The sequence below is a fragment of the Sminthopsis crassicaudata genome, chromosome 3 (genome assembly GCF_048593235.1).
Source record: "Sminthopsis crassicaudata isolate SCR6 chromosome 3, ASM4859323v1, whole genome shotgun sequence".
Taxonomy (NCBI): Eukaryota; Metazoa; Chordata; class Mammalia; order Dasyuromorphia; family Dasyuridae; genus Sminthopsis; species Sminthopsis crassicaudata.
The window spans coordinates 130,397,685-130,420,649 of record NC_133619.1 but is presented as its reverse complement, the minus strand read 5'-3'; the positions used below and the strand labels follow the sequence as shown (position 1 = coordinate 130,420,649).

The window sequence follows — 22,965 nt, the reverse complement described above, 5'->3', positions numbered from 1 at the left end:
TATATACTTCAACAACAGTACTATATGAAGCTAAATTCTGATGGATGTTACCATCTTCAACAATGAGATAAACCAAATCAGTTCCAATAGATCAGTAATGAACTGAAGCAATTACACCCAGCAAAAGAACTCTGGGAGATGAGTATGAACCACTACATAGAATTCCCAATCCCTCTATTTTTGTCCACCAGCATTTTTTTTTTCCTTCACAGGCTAATTGTACATTATCTCAAAGACCTATTCATTTTGTACAGCAAAACAACTGTTTGGACAGGTATACATATATTGTATTCATTACTGATCTGAGTATAAATTTATTCTGGTTCTGCTCATTTCACTCAGCAACAGTTAATTTAAGTCTCTCCAAGCCTCTCTGTATAACTCCTGCTGGTCATTTCTTACAGAGCAATGATATTCCATAACCTTCATATACCACAATTTACCCAACCATTCTACAATTGATGGACATCCATTCAACTTCCAGTTTCTAGCTACAACAAAAAGAGCTGCCACAAACATTTTGGCACATACAGGTCCCTTTCCACTCTTTAGTATTTCTTTGGAATATAATCCCAATAACAGCAATGCTGGGTCAAAGGGTATGCACAGTTTGACAACTTTTTGGGCATAGTTCCGAATTGCTAGCCAGAATGGCTGGATTCTTTCACAACTCCACCAACAATGCATCAGTGTCCCAGTTTTCCCACATCCCCTCCAACATTCATCATTGTTTGTTCCTGTCATTTTAGCCAATCTGACAGGTGTGTAGTGGTATCTCAGAGTTGTCTTAATTTGCATTTCTCTGATCAGTAGTGATTTGGAACACTGTTTCATATGAGTGGAAATAGTTTCAATGTTATCATCTGAGAATTGTCTGTTCATATCCCTTGACCATTTATCAGTTGGAGAATGGTTTGGTTTCCTATAAATCAGGGACAGTTCTCCATATATTTTGGAAATGAGACCTTTGTCAGAACCTTTACTTTTAAAATTATTTTCCCAATTTGTTACTTCCCTTCTAATCTTGTTTGCATTAGTAGTGTTTGTACAGAAAATTTTTAGTTTGATGTAATCAAAATCTTCTATTTTGTGATCAATAATGATCGCTAATTCTCCTCTGGTCATAAATTCCTTCCTCCTCCACAGGTCTGAGAGGTAGACTATTCTCTGTTCCTCTAATCTATTTATGATCTCATTCTTTATGCCTAAATCATGGACCCATTTTGATATTATCTTGGTATATGGTGTTAAGTGTGGGTCCATATCTAATTTCTGCCATACTAATTTCCAGTTTTCCCAACAGTTTCTTCCGAATAATGAATTTGTGTCCCTAATGTTGGTATCTTTGGGTTTGTGAAAGATTAGATTGCTATAGATGAACCCTTTTTTGTCCTTTGTACCTAATCTGTTCCACTGATCTACCGGTCTATTTCTTAGCCAATACCAAATGGTTTTGGTGACTGCTGCTATATAATATAGCTTTAGATCAGGTACACTTAGACCACCTTCCTCTGACTTTTTTTTTCATTAGTTCCCTTGCAATTCTCGACCTTTTATTCTTCCATATGAATTTTGTTGTTATTTTTTCTAGGTCATTAAAATAGTTTCTTGGGAATCTGATTGGTATAGCACTAAATAAATAGATTAGTTTGGGGAGTATTGTCATCATTATTATATTCGCTTGGCCTATCCAAGAGCACTGAATGTCTTTCCAATTATTTAAATCTGACTTTATTTTTGTGGCAAGTGTTTTCTAATTTTTCTCATATAATTCCTGACTATTTCTTGGTAGATGGATTCCCAAATACTTTATACTCTCAACATTTGTTTGGAATGGAATTTCTCTTTGTATCTCTTGCTGTTGCATTTTGTTGGTGATATATAAGAATGCTGAGGATTTATGTGGATTTATTTTGTATCCTGCCACTTTGCTAAAATTCTGAATTATTTCTAATAGCTTTTTAGCAGAGTCTTTGGGGTTCTCTAAGTATACCATCATGTCATCTGCAAAGAGTGATAGTTTGATTTCCTCATTTCCTACTCTAATTCCTTGAATCTCTTTCTCGGCTCTTATTGCTGAGGCTAGCATTTCTAGTACTATATTGCATTGTAATGGTGATAGTGGGCAACCTTGTTTCACTCCTGATCTTACTGGGAAATGTTGCAGTTTATTTCTATTGCATATTATGCTTACTGAAGGTATTAAATCTATGCTCCTGATTATTCTAAGGAATAATCCATTTATTCCTATACTCTCAGGAGTTTTTATTAGGAATGGATGTTGGATTTTGTCAAATGCTTTTTCTGCATCTATTGACATGATCATATGGTTCTTATTAATTTGATTATTAATATGGTCAATTATACTAATTGTTTTCCTAATATTAAACCAGCCCTGCATTCCTGGTATGAATCCTACTTGATCATAGTGTATTATCCTGGGGATGATTTTCTGAAGACTTTTTGCTAATATCTTATTTAAGATTTTAGCATCAATATTCATTAAGGAGATTGGTCTATAATTTTCTTTCTCAGTTTTCAATCGACCTGGTTTAGGTATCAGTACCATATCTGTGTCATAAAAGGAGTTTGGTAGCACTCCTTCATTCCCTATTTTTTCAATTAGTTTATATAGCATTGGGGCTAATTGTTCTTTAAATGTTTGGTAGAATTCACATGTAAATCCATCTGGTCCTGGGGATTTTTTCCTGGGGAGTTAATTAATAGCTTTTTCTATTTCTTTTTCTGAAATGGGACTATTTAAGCAATTTATTTCTTCCTCTGTTAATCTAGGAAGCCTATATTTTTGGAGGAAGTCATCAATTTCACTTAAGTTATCAAATTTTTTGGCATAAAGTTGGGCAAAGTAACTCCTTATTATTTCTTTAATTTCCTCTTCATTGGTGGAAAGATCCCCTTTTCATTTGTAAGACTGACAATTTGATTTTCCTCTTTCTTTTTTCTGATGAGATTTACCAAAGGTTTATCTATTTTTTTGGCTTTTTCATAAAACCAAATCTTGGTTTTATTTATTAATTCAATAGTTTTTTTTACTTTCAATATTATTGATTTCTCCTTTTAATGTTTATATTTCAAGTTTAAGTTTTGGTTGGGGGTTTTTAATTTGGTCTTTTTCTAGCCTTTTAAGTTGCAAGCCCAATTCGTTAATCTTCTCTTTCTCTATTTTCTTCAAATAAGGCTCTAAAGATATAAAATTTCCCCTTATTACTGCTTTAGCTGCATCCCAAAGATTTTGGTATGATGTCTCATCATTGTCATTATCTTGGGTGAAATTGTTAATTGTTTCTATAATTTGCTCTTTCACCCAGTCATTCTTTAAGATGAGATTATTAAGTTTCCAATTACTTTTTGGTCTATTTACCCCTAACTTTTTACTGAATGTAGCTTTTATTGCATTGTGATCTGAAAAGAAGGCATTTATTATTTCTGCCTTCCTACATTTAATTTTGAGATCTTTATGTCCTAATACATGGTCAATTTTTGTATAGGATCCATGAACTGCTGAGAAGAAAGTATATTCCTTTCTATTGCCATTCAGTTTTCTCCAAAGGTCTATCATCCCTAGTTTTTCTAATGTTCTATTTACTTTTTTAATTTCTTTCTTGTTTGTTTTGTGGTTTGATTTGTCTAAATCTGAGAGTGCAAGGTTGTGATATCCCACTATTATAGTTTTACTGTCTATTTCTTCTTCCAACTCTCTTAACTTTTCCTTTAGAAAATTAGATGCTATACCGCTTGGTGCATATATGTTTAGTATTGATATGGCTTCATTATTTATGCTACCTTTCAGCAGGATATAGTTTCCTTCCTTATCTCTTTTAATTAGATCAACTTCTGCTTTTACTTGATCTGAGATAAGGATAGCTACCCCTGCTTTTTTGGCTTTACCTGAAACATAATATATTCTGCTCCAACCTTTTACCTTTACTCTATATGTATCTCCCTGCTTTAAGTGTGTTTCCTGTAAACAACATATTGTAGGGTTCTCATTTTTGATCCAGTCTGCTATCCGTTTCCGTTTGATGGGAGTGTTCATCCCATTCACATTTAGAGTTAAAATTACTAATTCTGTATTTCCTGCCATTATATTATGCCCAGATTATGTTTTTTCCCTTGACCCCTCTGAACCCCTTCACCAATACTTAATTTATAGACCCCCCCTTGTGACGCACAGCTCTCCCTTTTTTTTTTTAGTATCCCTCCCCCCTCCCTCCAAGTCCCTTCACTTATTCTCCTTTTCCTTTTCCCTTTTCCTCTCCCCCCTTTTAATGAGGTGAGAGAGAATTCTCTGAAAAACAAATATGACAATTATTTACTCTTTGAGCCTCTTCTGATGAGAGTAAGATTTACACAATGATTCTCCCCCTCTCTAAATTCCCTCAGATATGATGTATTTTCTATGCCTCTTCCTGGGATGTAGTTTCCCTCTTTTTATCACACCCTCCCCTTTTTCTGATACTACCCCCTTCCCTTTACTATACCCCCTCCTTTTTTTTTTCTTTTATATCAGTAAAATCAAATTATCCATGCGGACTTTCTATATACCCACAACAGAGTTACAGTTCTCAAGGGTTCTGTGTACCTTTTTCTGTTTCTCTTCAGTCTTGTGGATGTAGATCAAATATTTTGTTTAAGTCTGGTTTTTTTCTTAGAAACATATGGAATTCTTCTATTTCATTGAATGACCATCTTCTTCCATGGAAAAAGATGCTAAACTTAGCTGGGTAGTTTATTCTTGGTTGCAATCCTTGATCTTTTGCCTTTTGGAATATCAGGTTCAAGGCCCTTCTATCTTTTAATGTGGAGGCAGCCAGGTCTTGTGTGACCCTTATTGTGGCACCTTGGTATTTAAATTGTTTTTTTTTTTTTTCTAGCTGCTTCCAGGATTTTCTCCTTTGTGTGGTAATTCTGCAGCTTAGTCACAATATTGCGTGGTGTTCTTTTTTTAGGGTCTATTTCAGAAGGAGTTCGATGAATTCTTTCTACATCTACTTTCCCCTCTGTTTCTATTATCTCTGGACAGTTCTCTTTGATAATTTCCTGTAAAATAGAATCTAGGCTCTTTTTTTGGTCATAGTTTTCTGGAAGTCCAATGATCCGCAGATTATCTCTCCTAGATCTATTTTCCAGGTCTATAGATTTTCCCAGTAAGTATTTGATGTTGTTCTCCAGCTTCTCATTTTTTTTTTGTTTGTTTGTTTTGTTTGACTGATTCTTGGTTTCTCTGTGAATCATTCATTTCTATTTGTTCCATCCTGACTTTTAAGGAGTTATTTTCTTCTTTCACAGTTTTTAGTGCTTTTTGTAAATGCCCAATTTCGTTTTTAAATGAATTATTTTGCTCTATTGAATTTTTTTCCATTTCCCTAATTTTTTTTTTGAGAATTATTTTCTTTTTCCAATTCAGAAATCCTATTTTCTTGGGACTTTTTTATCTTCTCCAATTCAGAAATCCTATTTTCCTGTGATTTTTTTACCTTTTCTAATTCACTAATTTTGTTTCCCTGCATCTCCTGTGAATTCTTTATTTTTTCCAACTCCAATTTCATACCTTCTCTTTCCTTTCCCCACTTTTCTTCAAACTCTCTCAACTTTTTAATAGTCTCTTCATGGAGAGAGTTATGTGATGGGGGGCTGGAATCATTCCCCTTTAGGTTGTTATCTGCTGCCTCTCTGCTGTTAACTTCCTCGGGGTTGGATACCTGCTCTTTCTCTGTGTAGAAGGAATCTATGGTTTTTTTGGGCTTCTTGCTCATACTTAAAAAATCTTTTGGGGTCTGTCCCTGGGGTAGGAAATTATTTATTTATTTCTTTACCAGCTTCCTCCCAGACCAGATGGATGCAGCGGCCCCTGCGCCTGAGCTAAGAGAGAGCTCTGGGAGAGAGTTCCCCACCCCCGCCCTGGAAGTGCCTCAGAGGTGACCAGCACTGCTGTGCCCTGAGGGCGCTGTGTTTTAGCGGCTTCCCTGAGGTTGAGATTGAACAGTAAAGGCGATTCAAAGCCCCGCCTATGCGTCCCGGTGGGGCATGGATGTCTGCAGCAGGTGACTTGAAAAGCCCCTGCACTCAAACTGGGAAGTGTCTGCCAGAAACTGTGGTCTCTAGTTCAAAGGTTCAGCTTCTCTGGGACTTCTCTTCCACAGCCTCCAGCCAGCAGAGCCAGGCACTGTGAGTTACCGCCCTGCCCACTCTTCAATCTCTTAACTACCCCAAGGCAAAAGCCTGGATTGCCTATGTTGGCCACACCCCCGGTGCTGAGATCTGCTGAGTCACCCTGGATTCGGGAAGATCCAATCTAGTTTTAAATATTTAAGTGGCTTATATTTCTCCTCTGAACTGCTGTTTTATAAGCAGAGAAGAGCTAACAGCCTGTGCCAGATTCTTTCATCTTGGTGGATTCTCTGATCCCAGAGCCCTCCCCAGTGTGACCGGCGCAGTGTGCCACTACCCCACCGTCTGCACTGGCCTCTCTTCTTCCTCCCCTGGGAGCTGATCTTTCCTGCTGAAACTCCAGATTCTCTTCAGCTGGTAAGTCGTGCTTCCAGTCCTTGTGGATTCTATCAGTCCAGCGCTATTTCTGAGGCTGATTAAATCTAGTGGGTTGTGAGGGAAGAAAGGAGCTTACACAGTGGGGTGTATCTTCTCCGCCATCTTGGCTCCGCCCCCATTCTTTGTGGAGTTTGAAGGAGGAGGTTACAGAATTTGGAATGGTTGCTTTATAGTGGTAGAGGTGAACCTTAAGTAGACCTTCTACAGATCCTAAGCACTATCTCTGCATCTCTCCTTCCTTACTTTTGTAATCTGAAATAGCATATAGTAGAAATAGAATTGCAAAAGTCTCAAGAGCCATTGGGTGGTGACAGCCTTTTCAGCATAAACTTTAGTCTTCTTCCTTTGATTAGTAAGTAGAATGGTATCATAATGCCTCTGGTTTACAAATTTATGAAAAACACTGAAATTGATATATGGTTCATCCAATAGAATTTGATCCAATTCATTTAGCACAAATGTTCAGACATAACATTTTCCAGATATTACTTACAAATATTTATATTTGACCTTGAAGAGTGAACTATGGAAAGCAAAAATTTTCAAATGGAAACTCAGAGAAATCAGACAATTAATTGGCCCTGTTTCATGTGGCCAAAGACAAACCTGAAACAATACTTGTCTTCAAAGATCTCCAATTCTGTTGGGGAAACATGCGCATGCACCATTGCCCTTCTAGTAATTCCTTCTCTCTAATTTGAAAAAAAAGTGTGTGTGTATACACACTTTTCCTGATTTCCCCTAGCTTCTTTTGTCTTCCTTTCCTCCTCAATTTACCTACTTCTAATCAATTCTTAATTTTTGTGTTCTAGAATATCTTGGCAGTCTGGTAAAGTACTATGTACCTTTTATCAAAATTATGTTTTTTAAAGTTTAAAGTAAACTATATAGGATAAAATAAAATATGTAATATTATTTTGTCAAAAAAAAAAAGAACTACTTTGGCTGTATCCCATAGGTTTTGTTATATTATATCATTATAGTCACTCTCTTGAATGAAATTATGAACTTTTAAAGTTATTTGTTGTTTGACCCCCTCATTTTTTAGAATTAGATTATTTAATTTCCAATTGGTTTTTTATCTTTCTTTTCTTGCCCTTTTATTGAATATAAATTTTATTGCATCGGTTTAAAAATGAAGTATTTGCTATTTTGGCATTTCTACATTGAATTGTGAGGATTTTATGACTCAGTATATAGTCATGTCTTGTCTAGGTGCCATGAATTACCAAGAAAAAATATGTATTTCTTTATGTTCCTATTTAGTTGTCCCCAGGAGTCTATCATATCTAAGTTTTCTAGGATTCTATTAATCTTTCTAATTTATTTCTTGTTTATTTTGGGGTTAGATTTTTTCTGATTCCAAGAGAGGAAGATTTGAGATCCCCCAGTAGAACTGTGTATCTGTCCATTTCTTTCTGTTACTGACTTAATGTCTTCTCTTTCTATTTGCCTGCTTTACCATTTGGTGTGTGCCACTTCATTGTTTATGGTATCCTTTATCAAGATGTACTTTGTTTCCTTATCTCCTTTAATAAGCTCTATTTTTCCTTTACTTTTTCTGAGATCAGAATTCCTACCCCTGATTTTTTTTTTGCTTCAGCTGAAACATAATAATTTCTGCTATAGCCTTTTACTTTTTCTCCATTGTGTTTCTCTGTGTCATATGTGTTTCTTGTAAACAACATATTGTAGCATTATGTCCTCTATTTGTTTCTGTTTTATGGAAGAGTTCAACACTTTCACATTCACAGTTATGATTAGCAACTCTGTATTTCCCTCGATCCTATTTCTCCCCTGTATATACTTTTATTCTCTCTTTCCACCCTATCCTTAGTTGTGTTTTTTACCCACCCCACACTTTACCTTATTTCCTATCATCCCTCCCCCTTTTCTTAGTAGTGTGTTTGTATAACCCTCTCCATCCAGTACTTTATTTTCTATCACCCCTTACTTCCTTCTCTTACCTTTCCCCCCCCCTTCTATCCTGGCCTTCCCTTTTGTTTCCATTTATCCTCCTATTTCTTTACATGATTATATAAATTTCTATATCCAATTTAATGATTAACTTATTTCCTCTTAGACCCAAAACTGATGAGATGAAGTTTCATATAATGCTCATCACCCTCCCTTCTTTCCTTCCATCTCAATAGGTCTTTTGTTCCTCCCCACATGATCCAATTGTCCCATTACACCTTTCTTTTCTTTTTGTTCCAGTTATAACCTTTTTTATCCTTAATATCTTTTTCTTTGGTGTCATCACATTAGCCTCTTTTCACAACCATACCCTCTGTCCATTTGATGCCCTGCTGTCTTCCCCAGTAACATATACAATTCTTAAGATTTATGGGGACTTCCGGCCAAGATGGCAGAGAGGAGGCACACAGCTGCTTGAGCTCTGAGTTTTCTCTCAGAATTTACTTCATGACAAGCCTCAGAATTAATGCTTGACTGAAAAAAAAAAACACAAATATTTACCAACAGAAGACATCCATGAAATTTGCTAGAAAAGGTCTTTGTTCGCTCAGGGGAGAGGATGAATAGACTGGGAGCAGGGTGAGGGCAAGCAGAGAGAGGGAGGCAGGCAGCTCACACTGCTCAGACCAGAGGGAGGAGGGATGTGATCTCTGCCCTTTAAGTGGAATGACCTTTATCCCAGTGTGGATATTCTGTGTTGGCAGCAACCCAGGATCACCAGAGAAGGTGTAAACACAGGAGGTAAAGAATAAAACCCCAGAAAGCTAGTGTCTCTCTCAGACCCAGCCAACCCCACCCCCACCCAGAGTAACTCAGCATGATCTCAGAGCCTCAGAGTGCAGACTCAGCAAAGCCATCACTGTCCTGTTAGTGCCTCATTGCTTTCTCCTGCAGTCTGTGGAGGAAGCCCAGTAACAACATCCAGCCCCATTCCCTCCCCCCCCCCCCCAGAAACAGACCAATTGTTTCTCTTGACAATTTGTTTCTTTGATTCTGCTCTGACAAAATGAACAAAAAATTTAAAAGGGCTCTAACCATTGACAGTTTCTGTATGGATAGAGAGCAGACTTCAAACACTGGGGAGACTAAAAGCAGACTGTCTCCAGAGGAATCCCCTAAGGGGGATATGATCTGCTCCTCAATACACAAGACTCTCATAGAGGAAATCAAAAAGGCTCTCACAAGAGAGCTAGAAGAGAAATGGGAAAAGGAAAGGGAAGCTTGGCAAAAGAGTCTAGAGAGGTCATTTAAAGACAGAGTGGATAAAGAAATCAAATCAATAAGAAATAAAATTAGTTAGTTGGAAAAAGAAAACAGGTCTCAAAAAAACAAAATTGATGAAAAGGAAAAAAATCCCATAGAAGAAAAAAAAACACTTAAAAACTCAATTGGAAAATTACAAAAAAGATATAAAAAAATTGAGTGAAGAAAATACAACACTGAAAATCAGAATCAAACAAGTAGAATTGCCAAATATTTTAGAAACAGAGGGTAAAATAGACATTGAAAAAATTCATCGATCACCTATTGAAAGAGACCCTAAAATCAAAATGCCAAGAAATATAGTGGCTAAGTTCAAGAACCATCAGATAAAGGAAAACAAAATTGGAAGCTGCTAGAAAAAAGCAATTCAGATATGCAGGAGCCACAATAAGGATAACCCAGGATCTAGAAGTGTCCACATTAAAGGAGCAAAGGGCTTGGAATATGATATTCTGAAAGGCTAAGGAACTTGGTATGCAACCAAGAATAACTTACCCAGCAAAAATGAGCATCTTTTTTCAGGGAAGAAGATGGACATTTAACAAAATAAATGAATTCCATCTATTCTTGATGAACAAACCAGATCCACACAAAAAGTTTGATCTTCAAATATAGAACTCAAGAGATTTCTAAAAAGGTAAAAATAAATCTTGAGAACTATATTTCTGCCATAAAGATACACAAAGAACACATGTATAATTTGTCCTAGAAACTAGAGGCAGAAAGGAAATTATATCATAAAAAATTGTAAAGTGGTGGTACTACATCTCATGACGAGGCAAAGGTTACCTATTACATCTGAGAGAAAGAAAGGAGGGGGATGAACATAGTGTGTATCAATAGACATATTCAATTTTTGGTGAAACTCCTTCCACTCCATTGAAAAGTGGGAGGGATGTCCTTGCTTGTCAGGGCAGAGAGCTACAGTTCTCTACTTTTGGAGTCCAAAATTAATCCTAACACTGCATACCAGAAGCAGAGGAACACTTTGATTGTGTGGTTTGATTATGACTTGGCCCTTAGCTTTCAACAAAAAGCTGGATGTGATGAAATATGGGATGATATTTGTCAGGTTAAAGGAAAAGGCCCTTTTGTGGATATTACTCAGGATCTTGTGGATGAATCTGAAGAGGAACATTTTGATAATATGTCATCACCAGGTTTAGAATTGCCATCGAGTGAATTAAGTCAACTTGAGGAAATTGCTGAAGTTGTGGCATCTTCTTTACTTCCCCCCTTTGTTGTGAAAAACTCGCACTAGCACTGGAAAATGAGGGCTATATTAAAAAAAAAAAAAAAAAAAAAACTCTTTCATGTGTGTGAGGACTTGGAAAATATTGAAGGACTACACCACTTATATGAAATTATCCTCTTGAATCGAACTGCACTTTTTGAAGTTATGTTTTCTGAGGAATGTATAATGAATGTAATTGGCTGCCTAGACTATGAACCTTCTCTATCACAGCCACAGAAACACAGGGAATTTCTTACAAAAACAGTCAGATTTAAAGAGGTTATTTCTATATCAAATCCTGAGCTGCAGAAAATTCACCAAACATACAGAATTCAATATATACAAGATATGGTTAAACCTGCCCCTTTGGTTTTTGAGGAAAACATGTTATCAACACTTCATTCTTTCATCTTTTTTAATAAAGTATAAATTGTTCATATGTTGCAGGAGGATGAAAAGTTTTTGACAGATCTGTTTGCATAACTAACAGATGAGGCAACAGATGAAGAAAAGAGACAAGAGTTGGTTAATTTTCTTAGAGTTCAGTGCATTTTCTCAAACGTTACAACCCCAAAAGAGAGATACTTTTTAAAAGATATTGTCAAGTATGGGTATTCTACCAGCTCTAGAAGTCTGCCTAGCCTATGTGTCCGGGTGGGGCGTGGATGTCTGCAGCAGGTGACGTGAAAAGCCCCTGCACTCAAACTGGGAAGTGTCTGCCAGAAACCGTGGTCCCTAGTTCAAAGGTCCCGCTTCTCTGGGACTTCTGTTCCACAGCCTCCAGCCAGCCGAGCCTGGCACTATGAGTTACCGCCCCGCCCACTCTTCAATCTCTTAACTACCCCGAGGCAAAAGCCTGGACTGCCCATGTCGGGCACACCCCTGGTGCCTAGATCTGCTGAGTCACCCCTGGGATCCAGGAACATCCAATCCAGTTTCAAATTCTAAAGTGGGCTATATTTCTCCTCTGAACTGCTGCCCCATAAGCAGAGAAGAGCCAACAGCCTGCGCCAGACTCCTTTATGTCAGTGGATTCTCTGATCCCAGAGCCCTCCTCAGTGTGACCGGCACAGTGTGCCACTACCCCACCGTCTGCACTGGCCTCTCTTCTTCCTCCCCTGGGAGCTGACCTCTCCTGCTGAAACTCCAGATTCTCTTCAGCTGGTAAGTCGTGCTTCCAGTCCTTGTGGATTCTATCAGTCCAACGCTATTTCTGAGGCTGATTAAATCTAGTTGGTTGTGAGGGAAGAAAGGAGCTTACACAGTGGCGTGTATCTTCCATGCCATCTTGGCTCCGCCCCTCAAAGCTTTCTATTTTTCAAAACATTTGCGTGGACAATTCTTCAACATTAGCCCTTAAAAAACCCTGTATTCCAATCTCCCTTTCCCCATGCCCTCCCCTAGATGACAAGTATATATCTATCTATCTATCTATCTATCTATCTATATATATATATATATATATATATATATATATATAGATAGATAGATAGATAGATAGATATAGATAGATAGATATAGATATCTATATCTATATCTATATCTATATCTATATCTATATCTATATCTATCTATCTATATCTATATCTATATCTATCTATCTATCTATCTATCTATCTAGATAGATAGATATAGATATAGATATAGATATATCTATATATCTATATATCTATATCTATATATATCTATATCTATATCTATATCTATATCTATCTATCTATCTATCTATCTATCTATATATATATATATTAAACATGGTTGAAATATGTGTTAAATCCAACATATGTATACATATTTATACAATTATTATGCAGCACAAGAGAAGAAGTGAAACAAAATAAAATGCAAGCAAACAACAACAAAAATAGTGAAAATGCTATGTTATGGTCCACATTTAAGACCCACAATCCTCTCTCTGGGTGTAGATAGCTCACTTCATCACTGAACAATTTAAATTAATATGAATCATCTCATTGTCGAAGAGAGACATGTCCATAAGAATTGATCATCATATAATCTTGTTGTTGCCATGTATCTCTTGGTTTTGCACATTACTCTTGGCATCAGTTCATGTAAGTCTCTGCAGGCTTCTTTGAAATCAACTGTTTGTTATACAAATAACTTTTGTACACCAGCATTCCACCAAAAGGCAAGGATAAAAAAGCAAATAAAGGAAAAATGAAAAGAACATTATAGGAAAAAAAAAAAAAAACAGAAGAGGGGAGATAGAAGTAGAAGGAACATTTTTAAATTCAACCCTCAGACATGATAATAGGGAAACTGTCACAGAATCCATTTCAAGTCTACACTCCTTAAAGGAATGTGATGATGATTTTTTTGGATCTTTTTAATTTTAGCCCATGGGGATGAAATTTTTGCTTACATAGAGCCTCTAACTATTATTTTTCCTACGTTGTGTTTTCCAAATAAATTCTCAATCTCATTTCAAGGTGAGTGAAAAAGGAATCTTTGGTTCATATGGTAGCTAATGAAGGAAAGAATATAATTATAATTTTACCTACACACACACACACACACAGACACACACACACACAAAAAAAAAAAAAAAAAAAAAAAAAAAAAAAAAAAAAACTAAACACATACACACAGAAGGAAATGATGCAAAAAGAATGTTAAACATAATGTTGAAAGACATGAATTTTGAACTTGTACACTTGAATGCACTCTATCAGAAATCATTTATTTTGAATTAGTTTGGTAGATCATTTAAGGTTTTTAAGCCACAGTTTCTTCAGCCTTGAAATGTAGAGTATGGGTTACATAACTTCATAAACCCCAACCTAGATCAATGATCCTATGATTTTAAATGCTATTAAATATTAATGGACTTTTATGGAACTGGAATTATGTATTTCCTGCTTTAAGGTTTAGTAAGTGTAGAAAAACTGTTTGAACAATTCTTCATTAATCTGTCATCTTCACAGATAACTTTAGATAATTTATGGGAAACTCTTTGTCTTCCTTTTAATAACTTGATAGTACAAAATTTTACTTTAACTAATTCTATGACTTTGAAACTTCATATGAGCTACTTTACACAAGGAATGAGAGGAAAAATATAGATAACATTGTTCAATATTTTTGAAAACATCATGTCATATGCATTTTGATTTATGTAACCTTTATTACATATCACTAAATGATAGACAGAAACTGAAGTTTTCATACAACTTGAAAAAGGAAATGGTGCTTCACAGATACATTTTATTATTTATTAAAGACCTTCATGTTTAGAGTGTTCATCATCAATTAATATTTTTCATTCTATCACATCAAGATAATTAATGGAATATTTTAATATTTTTGAAATCATTCCTGGTTTTATTAGTCAGGTGATTAATAAAACCAGGAATGATTTCAAAATATTAAAAAGCTCCTTAATGTAGGTTTACTTACTGAGTGGTATTAAAAAAGAGAACTTTTGTTCTTTTAAAAAATTGTTTCATGTCTTATTGCTTATTAGATTGTAACAAATCAACAAGTATTCAACTAGTTACTAAAGTAATTACTAAAGTAGATCAAATGTTTACTTTATTCCAGATATTATGCTAAGCCTTTGGGGGTTCAACAATAATGTGATTCAGCTCTTGTCTTCATAGAATGTACTTTTTCTTTTTTTAGAAAATGGGATAGAGGTTACAGGGGGTGGAGCCAAGATGGCTGAGAAGATACATGCGAATTTCTAAGCTCCCTTTTTTCTCAATATCAATACTAGTGAAAACAGCCTCAAAAATAACACTGGATTGATAAAAATCACAATGATTAGAAGCACAACTTACCAGCCGAAGAGAATCTGGAATTTCGACAGAAAAGGTCGCTTTCAAGGGGAGGAAAAAAAGGCAGGCACAGAGAGGGATGGACTAGGGGGCTAGCACACTGTGCCAAACAAGCTGGGGAGAACTCTGGAATCAGAGAAGCCACTGAGATAGAGGAATCTGGCATAGGCTGATAGCTCTACTCTGCTTATAAAACAGCAGATCAGAAGAGAAATCAAAGCCACTTTAAAGTAAAAAAAAAATATATATATATATATATATATAATCACCCCAAAGTGGAAGTGACCTAACACAAAATCTGGGCATGGCTGTGCAGCTGCCTGCTGCTGTCCAGGGCTTTTCCTTGGGGCAGTTAAGAACCTGAACAGTGGGAGACACAACTCGGGGCAGCCTCTAATACACATAGTGCAGGGCTCAGCCTGAGAGGGTGGAATTCTCCCAGTAGCGAAATTCCAGCAGCAGCAGAACTCCCACAGCAGCAAAACCTTTGCAGCAGGGACTGTGCTTTCCAGGCAGAAACTTCCAGTGTGAGAACAATGGCTTTTCGCTTGTTAGTTGCTAATATATACAGCCCCATAGGAGGCTTTGGCTTGGGTTTGTGACGCTTTTACTGTTCAGGCTCTAATCTCAAGGAAGTCACAAGGCCACACAGTGGGGGTCCTTCACTGGGCACTCCTCCCAACACAGCTATGCAAACCACATCTAAGTCATTTCCGGGGGGGAGGGGCACTCTCTCTGAGAGCTCTCTCTTAGCCCAGTCACAGGATTGCTGTATCCTATCCCCCAGTCTGAAAAAGAGCTGGTAAAATTACTACCCAAGGGAAGACCCCCCCACAGAGTGTTAACAATGAGTAAAAAACTGAAGATAACTGTTGACACCTTCTATACAGACAAAGAACAGGTGTAGAATAATGTCATATATTTACTGGAAAAATCTATAGACCTAGAAAATAGATCCAGGAGAGATCATCTGAGGATCATTGGACTTCCAGAAAATTATGATGAAAAAAAGATCCTAGATTCTATTTTACAGGAAATCATCAAAGAGAACTATCCAGATATAATGAAACAGAAGGGAAAATAGGCATTGAAAGAATTCATCAAACACCTTCTGAAAAAGACCTTAAAAAAAGAACTCCATGGAATATTATGGCTAAGCTGCAGAACTATCAAACAAAGGAAAAAATATTGCAAGCAGCTAGGAAAAAACAATTCACATATCAAGGGGCCATAATAAGGGTCACTCAAGATCTGGCTGCCTCCACATTAAAGGATCGAAGGTCCTGGAAACTGATATTCCAAAAGTCAAAAGAACTAGGACTTTAACAAAGAATAAATTACCCAGCTAAGTTTAGCATTTTCTTCAATGGAAGAAGATGGACATTTAACAAAGTCCATTTGTTTCTAAGAATAAACCAGCCTTAAACAAAAAAAAAAAAAAAAAAAAAAAAATTATCTACATCCACAAGACTCAAGAGAAGCAGAAAAAAGTAAAAAAGAACTCTTGAGAACTGTATCTCTGTTATGGATATACAGAAAATCCACATGGATAATTTGAATTTATTGATATAAAATAAAAAAGGAAGTAGAAAAGGGAAGGGGATAGTATTATAAAATGGGAAAGGAGAGATAAAAAGAGGGAAAATACATCTCAGGAAGAGGCACAGAAAATTTACCACTTCTGAGGGAATTTAGAGAGGGGGAGAAACATTGTGTGAATCTTGCTCTCATCAGAGTATGCTCAAAGAGTAAATAATTGACATATTTGTTTTCAGAGAATTCTCTCTCACCTCCTTATAAGGAGGGCCATAAATTCAATACTGGGGAAATGGGTTCAGGGGGGACAAAGGGAAAAAAAGCATAATCAAAAAGTAATTGGAAACTAAATAAGCTTATCTTAAAGAATGACTGGGTGAAACAGCAAATTATAGAAATAATTAATAATTTCACCCAAGATAATGACAATTATGAGACATCATACCAAAATTTGTGGGATGTAGCTAAAGCGGTAATTAGGGGAAATTTTATATCTTTAGAGGCTTACTTGAATAAAATAGAGAAAGAGAAGATCAATAAATTGGGCCTGCAACTTAAAAAGCTAGAAAAAGTCCAAATTACAAACCCCCAACCAAAAACTAAACTTGAAATTCTAAAATTAAAAGGAGAAACCAATAATATTGGATTTAAAAAAAATATATTGAATTAATAAATAAAACTAAGAGTTGGTTTTATGAAAAAGCCAATAAAATAGATAAATCTTTGGTAAATCTGATCAGAAGAAGGAAAGAGGAAAATAAAATTGTTAATCTTAAAAATGAAAAGGGGGATCTTTCCACCAATGAAGAGGAAATTAGAGAAAAAATAAGGAGTTACTTTGCCCAACTTTATGCCAATAAATTTGATAACTTAAGTTAAATGAATGATGACCCCCCAAAATATGGGCTTCCTAGATTAACAGAAGAGGAGGTAAACTCCTTAAACGGCCCCATTTCAGAAAAAGAAATAGAACAAGCTATTAATCAACTCCCCAGGAAAAAATTCCCTGGACCAGATGGATTTACATGTGAATTATACCAAACATTCAAAGAACAATTAGCCGCAATGTCATGTAAACTATTTGAAAAAATAGGGGATGAAGGAGTCCTACCAAACTCCTTTTATGACACAGGCATGGTACTGATACCTAAACAAGTTAGGTTGTAAACTGAGAAAGAAAACTATAGACCAATTTCCTTGATGAATGTTGATGCTAAAATCTTAAATAAGATATTAGCAAAAAAGACTTCAGAAAATCATCCCCAGGATAATACAATATTATCAAGTAGGATTTATACCAGGAATGCAGGGATGGTTTTATATTTGGAAAACTATTAGTATAATTAACAATATTAATAATCAAATTAATAAAAAAAAAACATATGATTATCTCAATAGATGCAGAAAAAACATTTGATAAAATACAAAATAATTTAAAATAATCAGGAGAATATATTTAAGGCTGTCAGTAAACATCATATGCAATAGCGACAAACTGGAACTTTTCCCAGTAAGATCAGGAGTGAAACAAGTTTGCCCACTATTACCATTACTATACAATATTGCATTAGAAATGCTAGCCTCAGCAATAAGAGTCAAGAAAGAGAGAAACGTAATAAGAGTAGGTCATGAGGAAATCAAGCTATAACTCTTTACAAATGATATGATGGCATACTTAGAGAAGCCCAGAGATTCTAATAAAAAGTTATTAGAAATAATTCACAAATTTAGCAAAGTTGCTGGATACAAAATAAATCCACATAAATTCTCACCATTTTTATACATCACCAATAAAATGCAACAGCAAGAGATACAAAGAGAAATTCCATTCAAAACAACTGTTGAGGGTATAAAATATTTGGGAATCCATCTACCAAAGAAAAGTCAGGAATTATATGAGCAAAATTACAAAACACTTGCCACAAAAATAAAGTCCAATTTAAATAATTGGAAAGACATTCAGTGCTCTTGGATAGGCTGAGCGAATATAATGAAGATGACAATACTCCCCAAACTAATCTATGTATTTAGTGCTATACCAATCAGACTCCCAAGAAACTATTTTAATGACCTAGAAAAAAATAACAACAAAATTCATATGGAAGAACAAAAGGTTGAGATTTTCAAGGGAATTAATGAAAAAAAAATCAGATGAAGGTGGTCTAGCTGTACCTGATCTAAAGCTATATTATAAAGCAGTCACCAATACCATTTGGTATTGGTTAAGAAATAGACTAGTCGATCAGTAGAACAGATTAGGTACACAGGTCAAAATAGGGTACAAGTATAGCAAACTAGTGTTTGACAAACCCAGAGATACCACCATTTGGGATAAGAATTAATTATTTGAAAAAAAAACTGTTGGGAAAACTGGAAATTAATATGGCAGAAATTATATATGGACCCACACTTAACATCATATACCAAGATAAGATCAAAATGGGTCCATGATTTAGGCATAAAGAATAAGATAATAAATAGACTAGAGGAACAGAGGATACTCTACCTCTCAGACCTGTGGAGGAGGAAGGAATTTATGATGAAAGGCAAACTAGAGATCATTATTGATCACAAAATAGAACATTTTGATTACATCAAATAAAAAGCTTTTGTACAAACAAAACTAATGTAAACATGATTATAAGGGAAGTAACAAATGGGGAAAATATTTTTACAGTTAAAGGTTCTGATCAAGGCCTCATTTCCAAAATATATGGAGAACTGACTCTAATTTATAAGAATCAAACCATTCTCCAATTAATAAATGGTCAAAGGATATGAACAGACTATTTTCAGATGATGAAATTGAAACTATTTCCACTCATATGAAAGAATGTTCCAAATCACTACTGATCAGAGAAATGCAAATGAAGACAACTCTGAGATACCACTACACACTTGTCAGATTGACTAAGATGACAGGAAAAGTTAATGATGAATGTTGAAGGGGATCTGAGAAAACTGGGACACTGATGCATTGTTATTGGAGTTGCAAAAGAAACCAGCCATTCTGAAGAATAATTTAGAACCATGCCGATAAAGTTATCAAAATGTGCATACTCTTTTATCCAGCAGTGCAACTACTAAGCTTATATCCCAAGGAAATATTAAAGAAGGGAAAGGGACCTGTATGTGCCAAAATGTTTGTGGCAGCTGTTTTTATAGTGGCTAGTAACTGGAAAATGAATGGATGTCCCTCAATTGGAGAATGGTTGGGTAAATTATGGTATATGAACATTATGGAATATTATTGCTCTGTACGAAATGACCAGCAGGATAAATATAGAGAGGTTTGGATAGACTCGCATGAACTGATGTTGAATGAAATGATCAGAACCAGGACATCACTATACACTTCAACAACAATAGTGTATGATGACATATTCTGATTGAAGTGGATATCTTCAACATAATGAAGATCCAATTCACTTCCAGTTGATCAATGTTGGACAGAAACAGCTACACCCAGAGAAGAAACACTGGGAATTGAACATAAACTGTTTGCATTACTCTCTTTCTACCCAGGTTACTTATACCTTCGGAATCCAATTCTTACTGTGCAACAAGAAAATTTGATTTACACACATATATTGTATCTAGGTTATATTGTAACACATTTAATATGTATGTGTTTGCCTGTCATCTTGAGGAGGGAGAAGAGTGAGACAGGAGAAAATTTGGAAAAATGAATACAAGGGATAATGTAAAAAATACTCATGCATATGTACTGTCAAAAATTATAATTATAAAATTAATAAAAAAGAAAATATTATCTATTAATATATTTAAATGAAATAGTTTCAGGATAATTTGAAAGTGATGTTGGGGGAGGAGATGTTGTTTGATTCTTTGTGACCTATTGGGATATTCTTAACTATGATGCTGGAGTAGTTTTCCATTTTCCTCTCCAATTTATTTAATAGATGAGGAAATTGAGGGAAACAAAATCTGCTAACTTCTTTAGGGTCACATACCTTCAGATTTAAACTCATAAAGACCAGTTTTCATGATTCCAAATACTATGCTTTTTATACTTCACCACTAGCTCCTTTAAGGATTAAGAGGGAATAATCAAGAAAAAATAATGTAAAATCAGAAAAAGTGTTTTTTGAAAGTAATCTTTTATACTTTGAAAGTCACTAGGAACTCTAAAATATAAAGATAAAAAGCCAGAGCATCCTGGCCAGATCTGAAAGAGAGATATTGTGCGATATAAGTAACATAAAGGAAAATTGTTTGGCTAGAATATAGAGCATATCAGAGACATCAAGGTAAAAATCAGGTCTTGTCAGACTATAAAGTACTTTAATTGACTAATAGAAGATTCTATATTTTATTCTAGTGGTGATTGGAACCACTAGATCTTATTGAACATTGTAGTGACAATGTCCAATCTTAAGTCTTAAGGAAATCACTTTGATAGCCATGTGATTGATATTTTAGATTGAGAAGAATCTAGAGGCACACAGACCAATTAGGAAACTATTTCAAATTTCAGTCAAGACATGAGGAATGGTGATTAAATTGTGAGAAATATTAATAATTATAGCTGACTTTTATTTAGCACTTTAATATTAAAAAGAAGTTTCTGTATATTATCTTATTTTGTCTTCATGTAAACTATATGGTTGATGATATTATTATAAACATTTCACAAATGAGGAAAGTCAAGCTGAAAGAGAAAATAAAAAGTTTGAATCTTTTGTACTGGATCGCATGGCTAGTTCAAATCTGACACAAGATTTAAACTCAGATTTTCCTAACTCTAATTGCAGGGCTCTAACAGCTTAACCATATAACAGCTGAACAATAATGACTGTTAAGTCATTCACCAAATATTTATCAAGTACTTACTATGTAATAGAAACTGCTATATGTTGGGAAAAAAAGAAAAGCAGAAAACAATCCCTGCTCTCAGGGAGCTTACATTGTAATGCAAAATATGATCTCGCAATTAATGAAAAATGAGGATTAAGTGAAAGTGAAGAATAAAATATGCCTCCTAAGTGGTGAACAATAGAATTGGAAGAACAATGTGCTATGAGTAGAACTAGGAAAATTGTGCGTAGGGCTGGGTTAAAGAAAAGAAATAATTAGTTTATTTGGAGTTCAAAATGTCTAAAGCACATCCAGGTGTAATTGTCTGGCAGACTTGTAGATGAAAATTTGTATGCAACTTTTGATAATATTGAACCCTTTTAAGTAAAACTTTTCTCTCATGGCTTTTGGGCAGATATATACAAAGAGATAAATACAGGGAAACAGGGGTTTTGTTCTAAAACACAAACATTTAGAACATTTCCTTTGGGAAGAAATCAGAGGACGATGGAGTCAAGATCAAACAAAGGCAGAGACTTGTTCAAGTTCTTACATAAACCTCTTTAAATGATTCTAAACAAATTTTAGAACATCAAAAACAACAAAAAGATGGAGTAAAACAGTTTTCCAGCTGAAGACAACTTAGAAAGTTATAAAAAGGTCTTTTGTATAAGGGTGATAGTGAAGTATAGTCCAGTGTATGTCATGCCAGCACAGCTTCAGTCCCAACCCCAGCAAACCAAGTTTCAGCAAACAAGAAAATGTTTTTGGGACCTTTGAATCAATAAAATAGGAATGATTTTCAGACTTCTCAGCCCAATACCCTATTACTATACCAGATTTAGAAGGCTGGAGGAAATATTCCTCAACTAGACAAGAGGAGCACACACTCCAGTACATGCTGTACCAGCAAGCTCCAGTCCAGGCAAACCAGGAGTAGGTCTTGGTTGATGCTTTAAATCATCCCTGCAGCAGCTGTGGCCCCAGCAGTTTCCAGAAGTCCCAATACAAAGATGGTAAGGGGATTGAACAATTGGTCAGAAGATTATAGGAGTCCCTTTGCTAGCACTAAGCAGAATTCTGTTTCTTTTGCCCATACCCACCACTGGGTTGCAATCGCAGTTCATATTACTAATACACTAGAATTTACAACCACAGTGGATCCAGGACCCTCCTCACAATTCTAGGGCAGAAAAAGGAGCTTTTAGTTGTGCAGAGTCTAGAGCACAGACCAAAAGAGTAACAAACACAATTTTTCTTGGATCATACTACTTTGGAAGAACTGAAAACTTAGAGATCATTGAAGAAATTTAGAGATCCCTGAGGCATCTCTGAAAACAGCTGCACAAACCCCCTGAAGCTTGAGAAAGTATACACTCCACCCTGGAAACAGCTCTATTTTAACAGAGTCAAAAGTTGAGTAATGGGCTGGGAAAATGAGCAAACTGAAAAAAAAAATTCTGATCTTAGAAAGGTACTATGGTGACAAGAAAGATCAAAACTCATAGTCATATGAAGATAATAATCAAAGATTTTATTTCCAAGTATCTAAGAAAAATAAGAATTTATCTCAGGCCTTTGGAGAGCTCAAAATAGATTGTGAAAAGTAAAAAAAGATAGAGGAAAAATTTGGAAGATAAATGAGAATGATTCAAAAGGAAATACAAAAAGCCAATAAAAAAAGAATGCCTTAAAAATCAAAACTAAATAAGTGAAAAAGAAGCTACAAAAAACTCTCTGAGGAAATAATTATTTGATAATTAGAAATGA

At 35.3% G+C, this 22,965-nt stretch overlaps 1 pseudogene; it reads left to right on the top strand.

The window, feature by feature from the left end:
* Positions 1–10,705: 10,705 nt before the first annotated feature.
* On the top strand, positions 10,706–11,726 carry LOC141561921 (serine/threonine-protein phosphatase 4 regulatory subunit 3A pseudogene; annotated as a pseudogene).
* The last annotated feature ends 11,239 nt before the right edge of the window (positions 11,727–22,965 follow it).